The sequence below is a fragment of the Cornus florida genome, unplaced genomic scaffold (assembly GCF_030987335.1).
Source record: "Cornus florida cultivar Cherokee Brave unplaced genomic scaffold, ASM3098733v1 CherokeeBrave_3.0.0_Hap2_Chr06, whole genome shotgun sequence".
Taxonomy (NCBI): Eukaryota; Viridiplantae; Streptophyta; class Magnoliopsida; order Cornales; family Cornaceae; genus Cornus; species Cornus florida.
Window position 1 is genome coordinate 64,385,059 of NW_026775576.1, and position 18,694 is coordinate 64,403,752.

General features: G+C 39.1%; 1 protein-coding gene and 1 pseudogene across 1 annotated transcript in view; one reads left to right on the plus strand and one right to left on the minus strand.

The window, feature by feature from the left end:
- LOC132314890 (small ribosomal subunit protein eS10z-like) overlaps positions 1-18,694 on the plus strand; it is a 67,132-nt gene that overhangs the window by 22,822 nt on the left and 25,616 nt on the right. The gene's annotated exons all lie outside the window — the stretch shown is intronic.
- On the minus strand, positions 3,170-3,268 carry LOC132315241 (small nucleolar RNA R71; annotated as a pseudogene).

Below are 18,694 nucleotides of genomic sequence, written 5' to 3' on the forward strand. Positions count from 1 at the left end.
CATATTCCAGCAGGAAATCAGCCATTGTTTGTCCTTTTATTGCCGTTCTGGGTTTATACGTTATATTGAATGAACTAAACCCTATAGCCCATTTGTCATTCTTCCTGACAGATCTGGCTTATGCAGGATCACCCTTGATGAGCGCTGAAAAGTGCGTATTTAAACCCCTTCAGCTTAGGCATTCTAGTACCTTTATCTATCTTACTTTACCATTTTAGATTGATTTCGTATTATTTCCATTTTCAAGCACTTATCCCGAAAATAAGTTAACTCAACCAAATAAGAGCTTAATTGAAGTAATTCTGGGATGAATCAAAGAAAGGAGCCAAGTGGAAGCAAAAGGAAGAAAAAGGTGGAAATCAACATCTTCGATCAATCTCAGATCAAAGTTCAATCGATCCAACATGATCGATCTCAGTACTTCAAGATGGATCAGAGCCATGATGACATTTTCAGAGACCTCAAAAGTTCGATCGATCGAACACTATTCTTCGATCGATCAAACTGCTTTGTCCTTATCCAAATGATTGATCTTATCTAGTTGTACCACCCTATCAATCATTTTTGTCCTTTTCCCAAAAATATCTTCAAAATATCTCAGATTTATGTTTATCCAAAAAGCGCCACCAATAAAGATCGATCCAGCCTAAGTTTGATAGATCTCAGCCATGTTCGATCGATCCAAATCTAAGGTTCGATCGATTGAACTTCCTCCAGTACGAAAAAGTTAAATTTTCAGCTCATTGAAAGTTGTCCTTTATCCAATCATTGGAGAATATTGTGTGCACGACCTTAGCTCATTTTTAGGTGTCATTTGACGAACCTATAGAAGGATAAGGATTGCTTTTTACAAAGAGAGCTAATATCATATCATATCATCTCTTGGAGAACAAGCTTACAGGAGGAGGAGGCTAGAGACACCATTGGAGTTCTTCATCAACAAGGAGCAGATTTCTTCCATGGAGTTAGCCCTTGAGGGTTGGAGCAACATCACCATAAGTGGCTAGACATCCTCTTGGGGCTAAAGTTAGCCGCAAGCATGCTTTCTATATCTTAATCTTGTGTATTATTGAGGGATTAGTGTTGTAATTAATGTTTTGACACTTTGATATATATAGATCTTAATTATTCAATGATTTATGTGGTTAAATGCTTTCAATTGATCATTTAATCTACATGTATTGATGCTATAGATTTAGAGATTGTCAAAACATAGTGCTTAATGGAATGCTCTTGTGATTTTCTTGATGGTTCATACTTATTCCTTGATGGATTATGCCTCTCCCTTAGTTTATTTTCATGCTAGTAGTGTAGATATAGTGTAGTTGTAGTGTAGTGTTAAATGGGAGGACAATCCATGCTTATTGTTTGATGATCCATGCTTTTGAATGCAAGTAGCATATGTCTCTAACCTTGTGTTGTATTTGGATTATGAGCTTAATGAAAGGATTAATGACTTATTTTGATCTATTGTGCCTTTCACATGTTGTTTAGACAATATATGCTTCATTGCTTAGATATATTGTGCCTTTCACATGATGTTTAGACAATACATGCTAAAACTAGTCATCCTTACTTGTTGAATCAACTAAACACACACACATACCAATATTGTAACACGTCATTTGCCCTCATTAGTCACTTGTCAATGGTATAGAAATGCATTGCTTGGTGGTGATATCTAAATCCCAAGACTCTTCTCTCTCTTATTTGCTCTTAGTTGCATTCTTTTGTTATCACTTAGTTTAATTTAGTTGCTCTCTAGTTTAATCAACCAACCAACTATTTGTTTGATCACTCGACCTACTAACCCTAATAGCGATTTCACAACCAATACGACTCCAATCCCTTGGGATGATCCCTACTCACCCTAACTATATTCTTAGTGAAGGTAGTATTGGCTTCTATAAATGTAAAACTTGGCCCTCGCTTTAATGCACACTCTTTAAGCTTGTGGTGCGGCGATACCACCACCAAGTTTTTGGCGTCGTTACCGGGGATTAGGCAACGTCGTATTTGCGGAATCAATTAGGAATTAGTATTCTTTTGATCGTGTCTTTACTTTGTTTTTATTTTTCTTTAGATTACTTATTGTGTTTGTTCATCTTTGACAAGGAACATTGAGCTAAGATCCAAGCAAAGGAGCTAAGCAAGCAAGGAAAAATGTTAAAAATTTTTAAAAAAAATTTGCTAAGCTAAGCTATAAATTTGGAGTTGAAGTGCTAAAGGACCTTTGTGAGCTTTTTCTTACTCAATCCCTTAGTTAAATCGTCGGCCCGCGTGGAGGCTTGTTTCTTAATTGTTCTTTGCATCATTGTTGTTAAAGCATAGGAGTATGGGTTAAGTGTTTGTGGAGGAAGTTTTATTAAAATTGTTGTGAAATTGAAGTGTTTGATCATTCATTGTGTTTATGTGTTTTCACATTGTGCATGCATGGTCGTAAATCACTAAGACCAACTCTTGTCCCTCTTGATTTGTATCTTGAATCCGTAGTTAGAAATCCTAGGGGAAGAGGAAGTTCTAGTTCTACCCGATCCGTTACATCAATGGAAGGCCATAATGAAGAGAATGTAGAGGACCTTGGTCACATAGACCAATAAGGTATCCTTCATCCAAATGTGCACAATGAGAACATACAAGTACCATTAGGTATGCCTAGGCCATACATTCACCAACCACCACAACAACAAAGCCAAGTTCCATATGGAATGCCAAGGCCAATGTATGCTCCACAACCTCTCATCATCAATCAAGGAATTCAAAACCAAGGTGTTCATGTTGCACCTCAAGTAGCTAATCCACCACTTGCTTTAAGAGATCACTATGTGCCTAATGAGTATAATGCACCCACATGCATCCAATTGCATCCATTTAGAGCACATCATTATGAAATTAAGCGACAAACCATTCAAATGCTTCCTAACTATCATGGACTTCCAAGTGAAGAACCTTACAAGCATTTGGATGAGTTTCTTAAAGTATGTTCCACCGTAAAATATACGAACATGCCGGAAGAGGTCTTAAGACTCAAACTTTTTCCATTCACCTTAAAAGACAAGGCAAAGTATTGGTTTAACAATCTTAGGCCTTTTTCAATCACTTCTTGGGCAGAAATGCAATAAGAGTTCTTGAAGAAGTACTATCCGGTTTCTAAAACCAATGCCCTGAGAACCTCAATTCAAGAATTTTCACATGGGGATGGAGAAACGTTTCATGAGGCATGGGAACGCTTCAATGAATTGCTTAGGAAGTGTCCACATCATGACATTCCCAAATGGCAATTAGTTCAATATTTCTTTGAGAGCTTATCGGACAATTACAAAGGCATGGTTGATGCTTCCATGGGTGGCTCATACATTGATAGACATGAGGATGACGTGTGGCGTCTTTATAAGAGCATGAGTGAAAATTCTTTGCATAGAACATTATCATCCAAGAATAGTATAAATTCACAAGGTAGGAAGAATGTTGGCTTACATTAAGTCGACCATTCGAATGAAATAGCCACCGAAATGAAGTCTTTATCTCAAAGGTTTGATCAATTTTTTATTAACCAAAACTCGGCGAACCAAGTATCTTCCTTCCCTAACCATTCTCATCGTGCATCAAATGAAACATGTATGACTTGTTCTAGTGTTCTTCATTCTACTTCTCATTGTCCTCACGGACAAGTGCAAAATGAACCTAATGAACAAGCCAATGCAGCTTTTGTGAACCAAGGGAACAATCCTTTTGGTACTCACTATAATCCAAGTTGGAGGAATCATCCGAATTTCTCTTGGAAAAACCAAAGAGAGGGCTCAAACCCTTCCCAATGTGATTTTCAAGGGAAGTACATTCCACCTCCACTTCAAAACCAAGGATCCCAAGGTTATAGACCTTATCAATCACAAGGGAATCAATTTGCTAATTCTCATTTTCCCAACCAATCTTATTCCCAAGGAAATACTAGAAGTCCCGCTTTTGAAGAAAAAGTTTTAAATGCTTTGGGCACTTTAGAGGCTAACACTCAATTGCTTCATTCTCACTCTCAATCTATTGTAAAGCTAGAAACCCATGTAGGGCAAATATCAAGCACTCTTAATGCAAGAGAGAAGGGAAAGATGCCTATTAATGCCCCACCTAAGCAACAATGTGTTGTGGAAACCCATTCCTCATCGGAAGGCTACACCATTGAATATGTTAATGCGGTGACTACCTTGCGGAGTGGTAGGATTGTGGACAATCAAGTTGAAATGTCCAATGAAGAGAGTGAACCTGTGCAACCTCAAGTTGTCACCCGTCCCGTTTCACATCCCATTCCTCCTTCATTGCATATATATGATCTTGTGAATGAGAAAGTCTTGAAATATGTGTTTGAAAAAGAAGTTTTGAAAAATGAGGTTGAAAAAGTTTTGCTGAAAAATGATTTGAAAACTTCTTGTATTGAAGAGAGTTCAAAAGAAAATTCTGAAAAGATGTTTGAAAAAGTTCCATTTCCGGATGCCTTAAAAGGATCCATTTCAAAAGATAAGCAAAAGGCAAAAACCAATTAAATTATGGAAATGTTTAGGCAAGTAAAAGTTAATCTTCCACTTTTGGATGCAATCAAGCAAATTCTGGCTTATGCCAAATTCTTGAAAGACTTGTGCACCCAAAAGCGGAAGAACAAGAGCCAAGCACCAAGAAAAGTGGTTTTGACCGAGCAAGTAAGCTCAATTTTGCAACATAACACTTTGCCAAAGTTTAAGGACCTCGGTTCATCTACTACTTCATGCATTATTAGTGATCATATCATTAATCGGGCACTTCTTGACTTAGGAGTAAGTGTTAACTTTCTTCCATACTCGGTTTATGTCAAATTGGGCCTAGGTGAATTGAAACCGATGTCGGTAGTTTTGCAACTTGCCGATTGATCCATTAAAAAGCCTAAGGGTATAATTGAGGATGTTTTGATTAAATTGATAAATTCTTCTTTCCCGTTAATTTCGTTGTCATTGACACGGAACTGGTCCCCAATCCTAAGAGCCAAATTCCTGTTATCCTTGGTCGTCCTTTCTTGGCAATCGCTAATGCCAATATCAATTGTAGGACGGGGATAATGAAGATCTCATTTGGCCACATGAAGTTGAAGTTGAATATCTTTAATCCCACACCCAATTCATTTGACAAATATGAAGGAAAGGTTAATGTTGTAGACAAATGTTATGATCTTCAATGTCAAGGAAGTGAGCTTTTGTGTAAAACCAAAACTTCAAAAGGATCATCTTCAACCTTGCACTCTAAAAGTGTTGTTTCAAATTCTTACTTTGAAAGGGCATGGAAGCCCAAAGATTGTTCTTGCATTGACAAGGGAACAAAAGTTTCGTTTGAGCTTAATCCAACAAGTTCTTCAAAGAACCATTTATTGGGTAGAGTTCAAAGCATCTATCACCCCAACAAGGAGGGGATGCATTACAAGATCTTCGATCTGGGCTAAAAGAGCCCAATGTCTTGCTAGAGACTTTAAAGACTAACAACGACATTTCGTAGGGTGTCAAAACCCTATTCCTCCCTCATTTCTATCTTAAATTTCATTTCTTGCGAAGTCTAGATACTTGTTTTTGGTTCATACGCATTGATAGGAACTTTGATTAGGATTGCATGATTTTTATGTTGTGATTGAACATTTTGCATAAGTTTGATCGATCTCAAATGAGAATTCGATCGATCGAACTTCCACCTGCATCCAACACTTAGAAAAAAATTTGACCTGCATCCAAATCACCTCTCTATCCCATCGTTCGAACTAATTCTCAGATCGATCAGAAGACATTAGATCGATCCAACTTTAAAGTTTGATCGATCTCGTGCTCCAACACTTAGAAAATTTTTAGCCTGCATCAACCTGCATATTTCAGCTCTCTGACTCATCGATCGAAAACATTTCAAGATCGATCTGAAGTTCTTCGATCGATCGAATATTCAAGTTCGATCGATCTCAAGTTCCAACACTTAGCCAATTTTCTGAGCCATAAACCTGCATATTCTTATTCTCTGTTTGATCGATCGAACTCTTGTTCTGATCGATCTCAGTTCTTCATTTCATTATTTTGACTTTATTTTGACTTTTCAAATTTCAAAAATCCAAAAATATTTTCATTTTTATTTTATTTTCATTTCATTTCATTTTATTTTATTTTTCAAAAAGTTTTCAAAAATACAAAAATATTTTAGTTTATTTAGTTTTTAATTATTATTGTTTATTCAATTTTTTTTTTTTTAAAAAAAAAAAAAAAAGAAACAAAAAAAAAAGAGAAAAGACAAAGTTCGATCGATCTCAGTTGAGGTTCGATTGATCGAACTCTGTCGGAAATGTTTTTAAAAATAAAACCGAGAGTTGTGAAATCAATTACAAAGATCGATCCAATAACTCCCTACCCTAACCCTTGCTTCTCTCATTGTCGCCGTGAACCCCAATCACCCTTTCCATTTCCGGCGAGCCTCCGGCGAGTTCCAACCTTTGATTTTCTCTCTCTCCTCTCGGATTTGCATCACCATCTTCATCTCCTCTTCTCTCGCGACTAGAGGTGAGATCCGAACCACACTTTGTCATTTCAAGCTTTAATTTGATAATATATGTTGCCTAGCTACATGCTAGATCTAGGATGAATGATGATGAAATCCACCATTGATGAGCTTGACGCATGTTTGTATATATGTGTATATATGTTTTTATATTTTTTATTTTCGAATTGATTATGGGAGTATGGGTTTTGTAATGTGGCTAGAATTGATTGATGTGTTGTGTTGATGGGTCCACGACCTTGTTCGTGTGGCCCCCATGCTTCCAAAGTCACAGATCTGTGACCTTTGAGTTTTCACCTTCGCACAGTTCGATCGATCGAACTTCAATCTCAGATCGATCTTGAGAGATCGATCGAACTCATTTCTCAGATCGATCGAAGTTTTGAGATCGATCTCAAACCTTTTTATGATCGATCGAACTTCACAGATCTCATACACACACTTCATTCATCATGCCTTATGTTTATGCTATCTCATATATGCCCAATGCCTGTGATATTTCACATTGGATGCATTTCATATTTACATTGTTTAGCATGTTTCATATCTTGTCACTTGCATAGATTCATGTCATCTATATATTTTGTCTATCTTATTTAACTTGTATGTTTCTATTTTGTGCTTTCAATTTTTAATTCTGGTACTAACTCCCCTTGCAAGTTTTTAAATTATTTTTCAGGCTATGACTGAGTGCAAGACTGTTGCCAAAAGGCAACACGGGCCTCAGAGATATATCAGACCACGGATAGAGGAGCCAGCAGAGCCTTCTCATGCATAGGAGGAGCCAGTACAGCATACTCCACCTCAGTCACCTGCTCATGAGGCTGAGGATGCTCATATTCCATCCACCTCTGCAGCTTAGCCTGCATTTACACCATCACCATCTCCACCACATGCTGAAGCTGAGCATTTACCAGTACCATCTCCACCACGCCAGCCAACTCAACCAGCTCAGGAGCATGATAGGTTCGCGCCTAGATATGCACATATGGCAGTAGACCATGAGTTGGTGTTCGACACAGACTTTTTTTCCAGATCGGTGCTGACCCGATCAGCTTACCATGACATTATTCAGAGGGGCCTTGCAGCTATTCTTGCCCTAATTACAGAGCCAGTCTACCCGCGGCTGGTACGGTTGTTCTTCCAAAACCTCCAACCATCCCCGTGTACCACAACAGAGCTGGTCACTACCTTAGATGGCCATCAGATCACTATCACTGTGGACTCGCTAGCCCGCTCTTGCCATTGTCCAAACAGATGCCCTCCGGAGCTACAGGAGTTATATTCGAGGCTATACAGGCCTTCTTATGCCGACATGGTAGTATTTCTTACAGGTCACCATGCCGATGGTGAGACTTTCGCCACCCGCACATTCCTTCCAGATGACCTATGGTTCTTCGATTCCGTTCTCTTTCGGAATATATATATGGCCGAGCACAAGATCCAGCGGAGAGGAGACTATCTGACAGCCCTCTACGCATTCTACACAGGCCACTGCGTATCTATTCTCGCGCTCATCTGGAGCGTGATGAGGAAGCTATTTGACAAGTATATCAGCAAGGAGAAGCCCGGATGGGCTAAGTCTCTCCCTTTTGGCCACCTCATCACCCAGATTCTGATCGACCAGCGCTACCCTATTCATCCTCAGGAGCACCCTGAGAGAGGTTCCTGTCATTTCTTGAAGAAGGACTAGGACAAGAGCTACAATGCTATCATTACTAGACTGCAGGACCACGCAGTAGTGGCTGCAGAGGAGCTAGAGGCTGAGAAAGTAGAGGCAGCAGTAGCAGATCCCGCAGCGGACGATGTACCAGTCAGTCCAGCTGCCGAGCATATAGATATTAATTTGGAGCGACCTGCAGATGACACAGAGCAGTACTCTCTAGCTGGGTCGCCCATTCACGAGCAGGAGCAGACTCAGGATTTTCGTTCTTCTGACTCTTCTATACCTGAGGCACCAGATCAGACCCCCGGCTTTGGAGTACGCCTACAGACTCTTGAGGATGCTGTTGTTGCTATACGAGCTAATCTTACGGCCCACAGAGCTGATTTTGCTACCTTCTGTATGGATGTCACGACTATGTTTCGAGATCTATCCAGAGATATCCGCGGAGCTCGACCTGCCCGTCCTGCCTCATCTTCCTGAGATTCCAGTTTCTTCTATCTTTTCATGATCCTTCTTTACTATTGATGCTTTATTTTTGTCACTGTATAGTACTATTATTTTTACAGCCGGTCTGTCGGCTTAGATCTTTTGATGTTTCAGTATTTTATTTTCTATTTATGCATGCTTTTATTACGGATGTCATATATTATATTCTCATATCTGTATGTTTGACTCCATCAGGTACATCACAGTGACTTCAGTGAGAGAGTGCTACCAGATTTTTAGAACCACCCTTATACCTCTCTCATCTCTTTATCTATTTATCATATTTACACTTGCATGTCCATTATACACTGATTATCCCATTTTGTTACCTGATGAGTTTATCCAAGTGCCATCTTTTCAGGCCCACAGTTCATCCCAAGTTTGGGGGGGCCATGCCACCCACTTTGGATACTTCAGTCCCGATCATTATATGCCTTAGTTGCACTGGTATACTTTTTCCTTTGTTCTCTTGCACATTGAGGACATTGTGCCATTTAAGTTTGGGGGGAATGGTGTTTTGAAATGTTAGCTTTAAATTTCAAGATTTTGAGCATGACTTGTGTACTTGAGAGATTTTTCTATGATTGCTCCATATCTAGCGATGATTTTGATCTTTTGAGGACTACATTGCTTAAAATTTAAAAATTGCTTGACTTGAGAGTCCAATACTCCTTGTATGCCTTGTGGAAGCCATTTAGGAGTAAATTTTTCGAAAGATTGATATCTTACTTACACTTGTAGTCCACATCATCTTGATTTTGTGATTGTTTTGAGATTCATTCTAGGATTCTACACTAGCACCGGCGCACACTAGCATTCATTTGTGGGGTACATGCTTCGTTGATTATTGAATTGGTTATATCACAATTGAGCTAGTAATGCATTGAAAGCTTTTATTCTTGATAAAGGTGGATAACAACCCTTTTCAATAAGTAGCCGGGATTCTAGCCTCATCAAGCACTGAACTTCTCGCGCCGAAAGGTGGAGGGCCCAAACTCTAGGTTAATAACTGAACTTGTTTATTCAAAAAAAAAAAAAAAAATGAGCAAAAGCAAAAGCAATAAAAAGTGAGGACTTCTCCAAAATCGTGAGAAGTGGGAAATGATTAGATGAAGGTTGTCTTGATTTGTAGCCTAGTTAATTTGAGCTTGCAAGTCCGTAGGGGTGTTTAAACACCTAATGCCCTAAAGCCGTCTGGTTAGGGAGTCATTGACCTAACGCTCAACCTCATGAATCACTAGAAAGCTTAAGAGATCAACACATTGCACCATGCTTCCATCTTTGATCCTATAAAAATAAAAAATAAAAAATAAAAATAAAAATCGAGTGAAAAGAATAAGCGCACCTAGATGAATAAAGCTTTAATAAAAGGTCCACTTTTTGTCTTGATGATCGGTACTAGATTTGTGTGCTAGTTTGAGGGTAAGGATATGATTAATTCTTTAGTTGGCTTAGATAGCAACACATTTGATGCCGGTCCACTCAAAAAAGATTCTAGAGTTGTTTTGATTTGCATGATCATTTTCTTGATGTGTGGAGGACCATACTTGCTTGCTTGATGTTGAGATTTTGGGAGATTGCTTAGAAATGTTTGAAAAATTGCATACTTGAGGTAGTTTTCTCCCAATGCTTGTTTGTAATATTGGTACCTCTTTTGAAAGAATGAGCTTAATGTTTGTGGGTACCATTTCTGGAAACCCTTACGAGACTTCACTCGTCCACTAGGGATAACCTTGGGGTTTAAAAGGCTTGTTACATGTGCTAAGTGCAATCGTGTTCCCTACGAAAGTAGTGTTATCCATTTATTATTTTCTAGATTCATACTTGTATAGTTGTTCATTTCATTCATTTACTTTTTAGTTCATTGCTAGAGACTAGCAATATTTAAGTTTGGGGGTGTGATGAGTACTGAAAAGTGAGTATTTAAACCCCTTAAGCTTAGGCATTCTAGTACCGTTATCTATTTTACTTTACCGTTTTAGATTGATTTCGTATCATTTCCATTTTCTGGCACTTATCCCGAAAATAAGCTAACTCAGCCAAATAAGAGCTTAATTGAAGCAATTCTGGGATGAATCAAAGAAAAGAGCCAAGTGGAAGCAAAAGGAAGAAAAAGGTGGAAATCAACATCTTCGATCGATCTCAGATCAAAGTTCAATCGATCCAACATGATCGATCTCAGCACTTCAAGATGGATCAGAGCCATGATGACATTTTCAGAGATCTCAAAAGTTCGATCGATCTAATACCAATCTTCGATCGATCGAACTACTTTATTCTTATCCAAATGATTGATCTTATCTAGTTGTACCACCCTACCAACCACTTTTGTCCTTCTCCCAAAAATATCTTTAAAATATCTCAGATTTGTCTTTATCCAAAAAGCGCCACCAATGAAGATCGATCCAGCCTAAGTTCGATAGATCTCAGCCATGTTCGATCGATCCAAGTCCAAGGTTCGATCGATCGAACTTCCTCCAGTGCGAAAAAGTTAAATTTCCAGCTCATTGAAAGTTGTCCTTTATCCAATCATTGGGGAATATTGTGTGCACGACCCCAGCTCATTTTTTGGTGTCATTTGACCTACCTATATAAGGATAGGGATTGCTTTTTACAAAGAGAGCTAATATCATATCATATCATCTCTTGGAGAGCAAGCTTAGAGGAGGAGGAGGTTAGAGACACCATTGAAGTTCTTCATTAACAAGGAGCAGATTTCTTCCATGGATTTAGCCCTTGAGGGTTGAAGCAACATCACCATGAGTGGCTAGACATCCTCTTGGGGCTAGAGTTAGCCCTAAACATGCTTTCTATATCTTAAACTTGTGTATTATTGAGGAATTAGTGTTGTAATTAAAGTTTTGACACTTTGATATATATAGATCTTGATTGTTCAATAATTTATGTGGTTAAATGCTTTCAATTGATCATTTTATTCTATCCATATGTCTATGTATGTTAGAATAGATGTTCATGTGCTTATCTCTAGATTTTATGTTATTGATGCATGTCTATGTGTATTGATGCTATAGATTTAGAGATTGTCAAAACATAGTGCTTAATGGAATGCTCTTGTGATTTTCTTGATGGTTTATACTTATTCCTTGATGGATTGTGCCTCTCCCTTAGTTTATTTTCATGCTAGTAGTGTAGTTGTAGTGTAGTGTTAAATGGGAAGACAATCCATGCTTGTTGTTTGATGATCCATGCTTTTGAATGCAAGTAGCATATGTCTCTAACCTTGTGTTGTATTTGGATTGTGAGCTTAATGAAAGGATTAATGAGATACCCCTCGGATCCGAGACACGGGTTGATCAGGCCCAGGCCCAAATCCGAGGGAATATCAAACAATTAATATTTTATAATGAACACGGAATACAAAATAAATTAAGAAATGAAATTAAAGCTGGAAGGAACTAAAAATAGAATCCGCAAAATATTATAATTATTAAAATCCATCAAACCCAAACTCCAAAACTCCATCAGTTTACAATTTGGGAATCCATCTCTAGTGGACCCCTATTAAACATCCAAACGGAAGATAGAACAACTGTAATAAACGTCCAGAAATAAAACTATAGAGAGAGCCCTACATCGTCGGAAGAGTGAATAGAGACCTCTACTCAGCACGAACACGTCTAAGCCTGGAACTGTCGTGTACCTGAAAAATAGAAGTGGGTCAGGCCCACGCGCAAGTTCTATACCATTACAATCCAAACAGAGGCCCGATACGCATGTATATCATAAACAATTCAACATTAGCTAATAGTCCGTAAATATATATATATAGTCACACTAAAGGACTCTCACTGGACTACAAGCCGGTCTCAACCTGAATAGAGGTAACATGCTAAAATGCACACGAAGTGGGCATATGTACCTATACCTAAACAGGGTACACCTCCAACCATCGTAGCCAGCTACACATCCCGATGCATATACGCTCCCTAGCCATCGGTCCTGAGGCACAAGCTCATACCGAGGCACCATAACAGTATATATATAAAATCCATCCAAAATCCCTGGTATTGCCACTCAACAAGTAGTTGACATGACAATATAAATCCACGGGACTTAACTTTTAGTTAATCCCATCCTTATTCCAAGTAGGTGGGTAATGGTATTGTTTTAAAAACCAAACCCATCCTTAGTATGCCACCATCCCATACCGGTGCCTACTTCCCAATCCTCCAGTAGTCAATAATACCAATAAATCAAGTATATATCAACTAAATTCCAACATCCAACATTCAATGTTAGCAGTGATAAAATAAGCATTGATAAACAGGGTCACAACAACAACATATACATGCCCAATTTAAGTTGTTCCATTTAGTATGATATAAAGACAGAATTAATTAAAACTTCCATTTAACACCTTACAAATGACATACAGATATGTAGGGTATGTATCACAAAATCCTAACCTCCACAGTTGATACTAATTGTGATAATGTAAGCATCAAAACAATATTCACAGTATGTATGTAGACATGCTCAAATTATAGTGTTCCACAAAACCGATCTAGTGTTAAACTCAAATCCTCCTAGTATTTAAGTTCCAACAGTTGCTATTACAGAACTTAAGATAGCTATTATCTAGACCCATCCTTTCAATAATTTATACTAGCAGTGGTAAGGAAAAACGTGAACCACAGAACCACAATGCATCCACAAACATGCTTAGTCTAGGTTGAACAAGCATACAACACTACTGTAACTACCAGTTTCATAGCAAAACAGATATCATTTTAGTTTGGTTTAATCTTCATTAATCCTGGAATCATTTAAGAGTGCAAAGAGTATGAAGCCTAAGAAAAAGAGTAAGGATAGAATCTTGCCTCAGAAACTTTTGTTCAAAGTTTCAACGTCGTCTTCTTAAAAAATCCCGGCAAGTTCCAAAACCTGGTTACTGTTCGCGGGTACGAAACACTATTCCCGAACTCAAAATCTGATCTCCACCATTCAGATTATGCGACACTGAGTCATGAACCTATCCTCCAAATTTCAGCTCGATCGGACCACGGACGAAGTGGGATCGAATGTTTGATGAAATCTGGGCAGAATGGAAAAAAAACTTGTGCGACCCCGTTACTGTTCATGAGTACGAATCACTGTTCCCAAGGTCAAACTCTGATCTCCACCATTCAGATTGTGCATCACTGAGTCGTGAACCTCTCCTCCAAAATTCAGCTCGATCGGACCACGGACAAAGCGGGATCGGATGTTTGATGAAATCTGGGCAGAATGGAAAAAACCTGTGCGACCCAGTTACTGTTCACGAGTACGAATCACTGTTCCCGAGGTCAAACTCTGATCTTCACCGTTCAGATTGTGCATTACTGAGTCATGAAAATTTAGCTCGATCGGACCACGGACGAAGCAGGATCGGAGCTTTGATCAAACCTTGGCAGAATGTGAAAAACTGCGTTTTTCCTTCTCCACTTCCACAAAAGTGTGCTTTGTTTAAAAAAAACCCTACACAGATGTCTACCTTATACTTATAGAGTTTTCCTAAACCCTAGGTTCATTTAAGTCCAACTCACAATCCTAACCGGCCCATCCAATTAACGTAGAAACCTACGACGGCTATAATATAAAACCCTAATTTATACTGTAATTAAAACCCTAGTTAGATGTATTTACCTAATTACCCTATTCACCATTAAATACTTAACAAATAATCTAATTGAACAAAATAATAATTAGTAAACCCAATTAAACCAAGTAAGACACACATAAAATAAGACACACATAGAATAATTAGACCAATTACACTTAAACCATTAATGCCAATTAAATAATTAAAACACTAACAAGTAATTCCAATCAAATAACTAAACCAATTACACTTAAACCATTAATGCCAATTAAATAATTAAAACACTAACAAGTAATTCCAATCAAATAACTAAAAATAAATATCATTTAAATAAATTAAATCACCACAAAAGAAAACAATTAAGCACCTAATAAAAAAAATAATGACACATAATCAAATAAAATGCACTTAAATAATAAATTAAATACCATTAAGTACCAGGAATATCCTTTTTAAAATTAGGGGTATTACAATTAATGACTTGTTTTGATCTATTGTGCCTTTCATATGTTATTTAGACAATATATGCTTCATTGCTTAGATATATTGTGCCTTTCACATGATGTTTAGACAATACATGCTTAACTAGTCATCCTTGCTTGTTGAATCAACCAAACACACACACACACCAATATTGAAACACACCATTTGCCCTCATTAGTCACTTGTCAATGGTATAGAAATGCATTGCTTGGTGGTGATCTTTAAACCCCAAGACTCTTCTCTCTGTTATTTGCTCTTAGTTGCATTCTTTTGTTATCACTTAGTTTAATTTAGTTGCTCTCTAGTTTAATCAACTAACCAACTATTTGTTTGATCACTCGACCTACTAACCCTAATAGTGATTTCACAACCAAGTACGACTCCAATCCCTTGGGACGATCCCTACTCACCCTAACTATATTCTTAGTGAAGGTAGTAGCGGCTTCTATAAATGTAAAACTTGGTCCTTGCCTTAATGCACACTCTTTAAGCTTGTGGTGCGGCAACACCACCAACCCTTATAGGAAAGGTAGTTAGAATGACGATATGATAAGATTTAAAATAATGCCTGAGTTTCCTTTTCGCATTCAACAGTGATAGGATCACTCGTTCGGCCTTTGAATACCTTCTTTCCAGCTCAGCCATTGTTTTGCTAACATAGAACACTGGGAACTGCTTACCTTCTTCGCACCGCACCAGAACAGCACTTGTTGCAATGCTGGACACGCCAAGGTACATGAAAAGCTTTTCACCTTGTTTTGGGGTAGATAAGACTAGAGGCTTCCGCATATACTCTTTCAAACTACTCAGTGCCTATCATTGCTCATCCCTCTAGGCTTGCCTTCCGTGGCCTCTTATTGTATCGAAGAACGGTTTGTAGCGATCTGACAGCTTAAAAATGAATCGACTCAATGCCGCTATTCGTCCGGTTAGTACTTGCACCTCCTTTACTGTTCTTGGTTCTGCATTTTTTATTAAAGCTTTTGCTTGGGCTGGGCTAACTTCAATCCCTCTATTATTGATCACGTGTTTAAGGAACTGCCCAAAACCCACACCAAATGAGCATTTGGTTGGATTTAGCTTCATACCGTACTTCTTTAATACCCAGAACATATCTTGCTAGTGTTTTAAATGATAGTCCTTCTTTTTACTCTTCACCACCATGTCATCAATATAAGCTTCTAGAGTCTTACCCATTTAACTTTTGAAAATTTTGTTGACCAGCCTTTGGTAAGTGGCTCTAGTGTTTTTTAATCCGAACGGCATGACTCTGTAACAGTAGATCCCTCATTCGGTGACAAAGGAAGTTTTCTCCTCATCGTTTGGATCTATAGGGATTTGATTGTAGCCTGAGTAAGCATCTAGAAAAGTTAAGCATTAGTATCTAGTAGTGGCATCCACCATTTGATCAATCTTCGGTAACAGAAAACTATCTTTCAGACAAGCTTTTGTTCAGATTGGTGAATTCAATACAAACTCTCCATTTCCCATTCTTCTTCTATACTACAACCACATTTGAGAGCCAAAACGGGTACTGAACTTCTCTAATGAATCCTGCCTCCAGCAATCTGTCAATTTCATCAAATATGATTTGATTGCGCTCTGGGGCATACTTCCTCTGCTTCTATCTTATAGGCTTGGCGTTTGGATCTACATTGAGGGAATGGCAAGATACAGAGGGATTGATTCTAGGCATATCCAAATGGCTCCAGGCAAACACATCTGCATTCTGAGACAGGAAATCAACTAACTGCTGTTTCTCCTCCTTTACAAGCCCTGACCCTACCTTTGTGGTTCTGTCTGGCCTATGAGGATCTATCTACACATCAATGAGGGGCTCTTCGGTAAGAACCAAAGGCTCTTCCTCCTCCCTAGTCTCTTTGGGTAGAGGCCCCAGTAATTGCTATCTTGGGCTATCAGATCAGGTTGGAGCTTTTCCCTTCCCAGCAGCTTTCAGCGTTACAGAGTAACACTCATTGGCTGAGACCTGGTCCCCATGGATATCAATCACCTTGCTCCCATCCGAACTCAAGCATCTCATCACCTGGTGCAGAGTCGACGGGACACCCTGGACCTTGTGAATCCACCCTGTTCCCATCAGAAGATTGTAAGACGGATGGATCTCGACAACCACAAAGCTTTCAATCAGATCTCTTTCAGCGTCTCATACTGGCAATTCTACCATACCAATAGGTTCCACTTGCTTCCCATTGAATCCCAACAAGGGATTTCCAATGGGTTTGAGCTTTTCTGGCTTGATCTCGAGCCGGTCAAACGTTATTCTTGGCATGACATTCGCGTTGCTCCCTAGATCGATTAAAACTCTTCGCACCAAGCATTCTGCCACTGTCAAGCTAATGACTAGAGGATCTTCATGAGGGATTTGAACTCGCAGCAAATCCGTTCTGTCAAACTTTATCTGAACTGATGTGCTCTGCTGGTGCAGAGCATTTACACTACCTATCCTCCTCTTCATTTGTGTTTGACGGAGCCGCATTCGGAGCAGTTCTTCTGACTCCTCGGTCGGCTCAAGTCAGCCATGAATTGCATTTATAATCCAAACAGGTTGAGCGTTATGGTAGTTTGGCTTCTGATTTCTTTTCACTTGCTCAGTCAGTCGGTTCTGCTCTACTGCCGGCCCTTGAATGTATCCTGCATACTCTCCCTTTGCTATTAACATCTCCACTTGCCTCCTTAAGTTCCTGCATTCATTAGTCTGATGACCAAAATTACTATGGAAAGCACAATGTTTAGATTGATCTCTCTGTTCGAGTGGTTGTCTGATTGATAGGGGAAAGCGAAACTTATCTTTATTTTCTTGATACAACCTCGCTAAGGTGACTTTGAGTGGAGTGACCGACTCCTCCTCTCTAGGCGTCTTTTCTACTCTCTAGGAAGTCTGACGCTATGGTGGAGCTTATTCTTGTCGGATCTTTACTATGGTCTTCTCCTCCATCGTGACCACGGACGTCTTCCTTGCATTGGCAGCTTATTCTTCTTCCAAGCACACAAAACCATCAGCTCTTTCATTTAGCTCGTCCATGGTTCTTGGCGTATTCACCACTAGACTTGTGTGGAACGGTGTCCCTCGGTTCACTGGTAGTTTGAATGCTTGAACCGCTATGGATGGATGGCATTCTATTACCATGCTCTTGATGAGGTTGAACTTGGTGAGGAAAGCTTAGAGACGTTCATCTTTATGTTGTTTTATTGTGAACAAACGTGAAATATCTTTGGCCAGACGCTTGTTCCCGTAATACTGGCTTATGAATTTGTCATGCAGGTCCCAGAAGCTATCCACTGAGCCTCTTGCCAAGTTCTTGAATCAATTGAGCGCCAGTCCAGTCAAGCTTGTAGGAAAGCACTTGCACATTAAAGGATCATTCTCCGTGTTCAGAGCCATTTTCAATTGAATATGGTAAACGTGATCGATCGGATCTCTCGTTCCGTTGAACAGAATGAAAACCAGTATGGAAAACTTTCTCGAATTCGGAGCATTCAGGATCTTATCTGTAAACGGTGAATCAACTGTTCGTGCTGCTGAACGGAGGGCTTCATTTTCCCTCCGAAAACCTTGGGAGTATCTTTTGATCAGTAGACCTCCTGTCCGAACTTTTATAGTCATACGTGGCCATTGACAGTCGGTAAGGAAGATCAAATGACCTTTCCTCTATCAACTCCTTCTGCCACGACGATGTGGCCTTATTGCGACCGAACTCCACGACTTTTTCTCATCTAAGCTTCTCACGGTGTGGATCAATCTCCATGAACTCTTCTCTTCTAATCCATTCGCGATGTGGATCCAAATGGACAGATCCTTCCCAATCTTCTACATAATGAACATTTGGCGGAATATCGTCGTGCCTGATCTCTTCGCGACAGAAATCCAGGTGAACGTTCCTTTCCTGTTC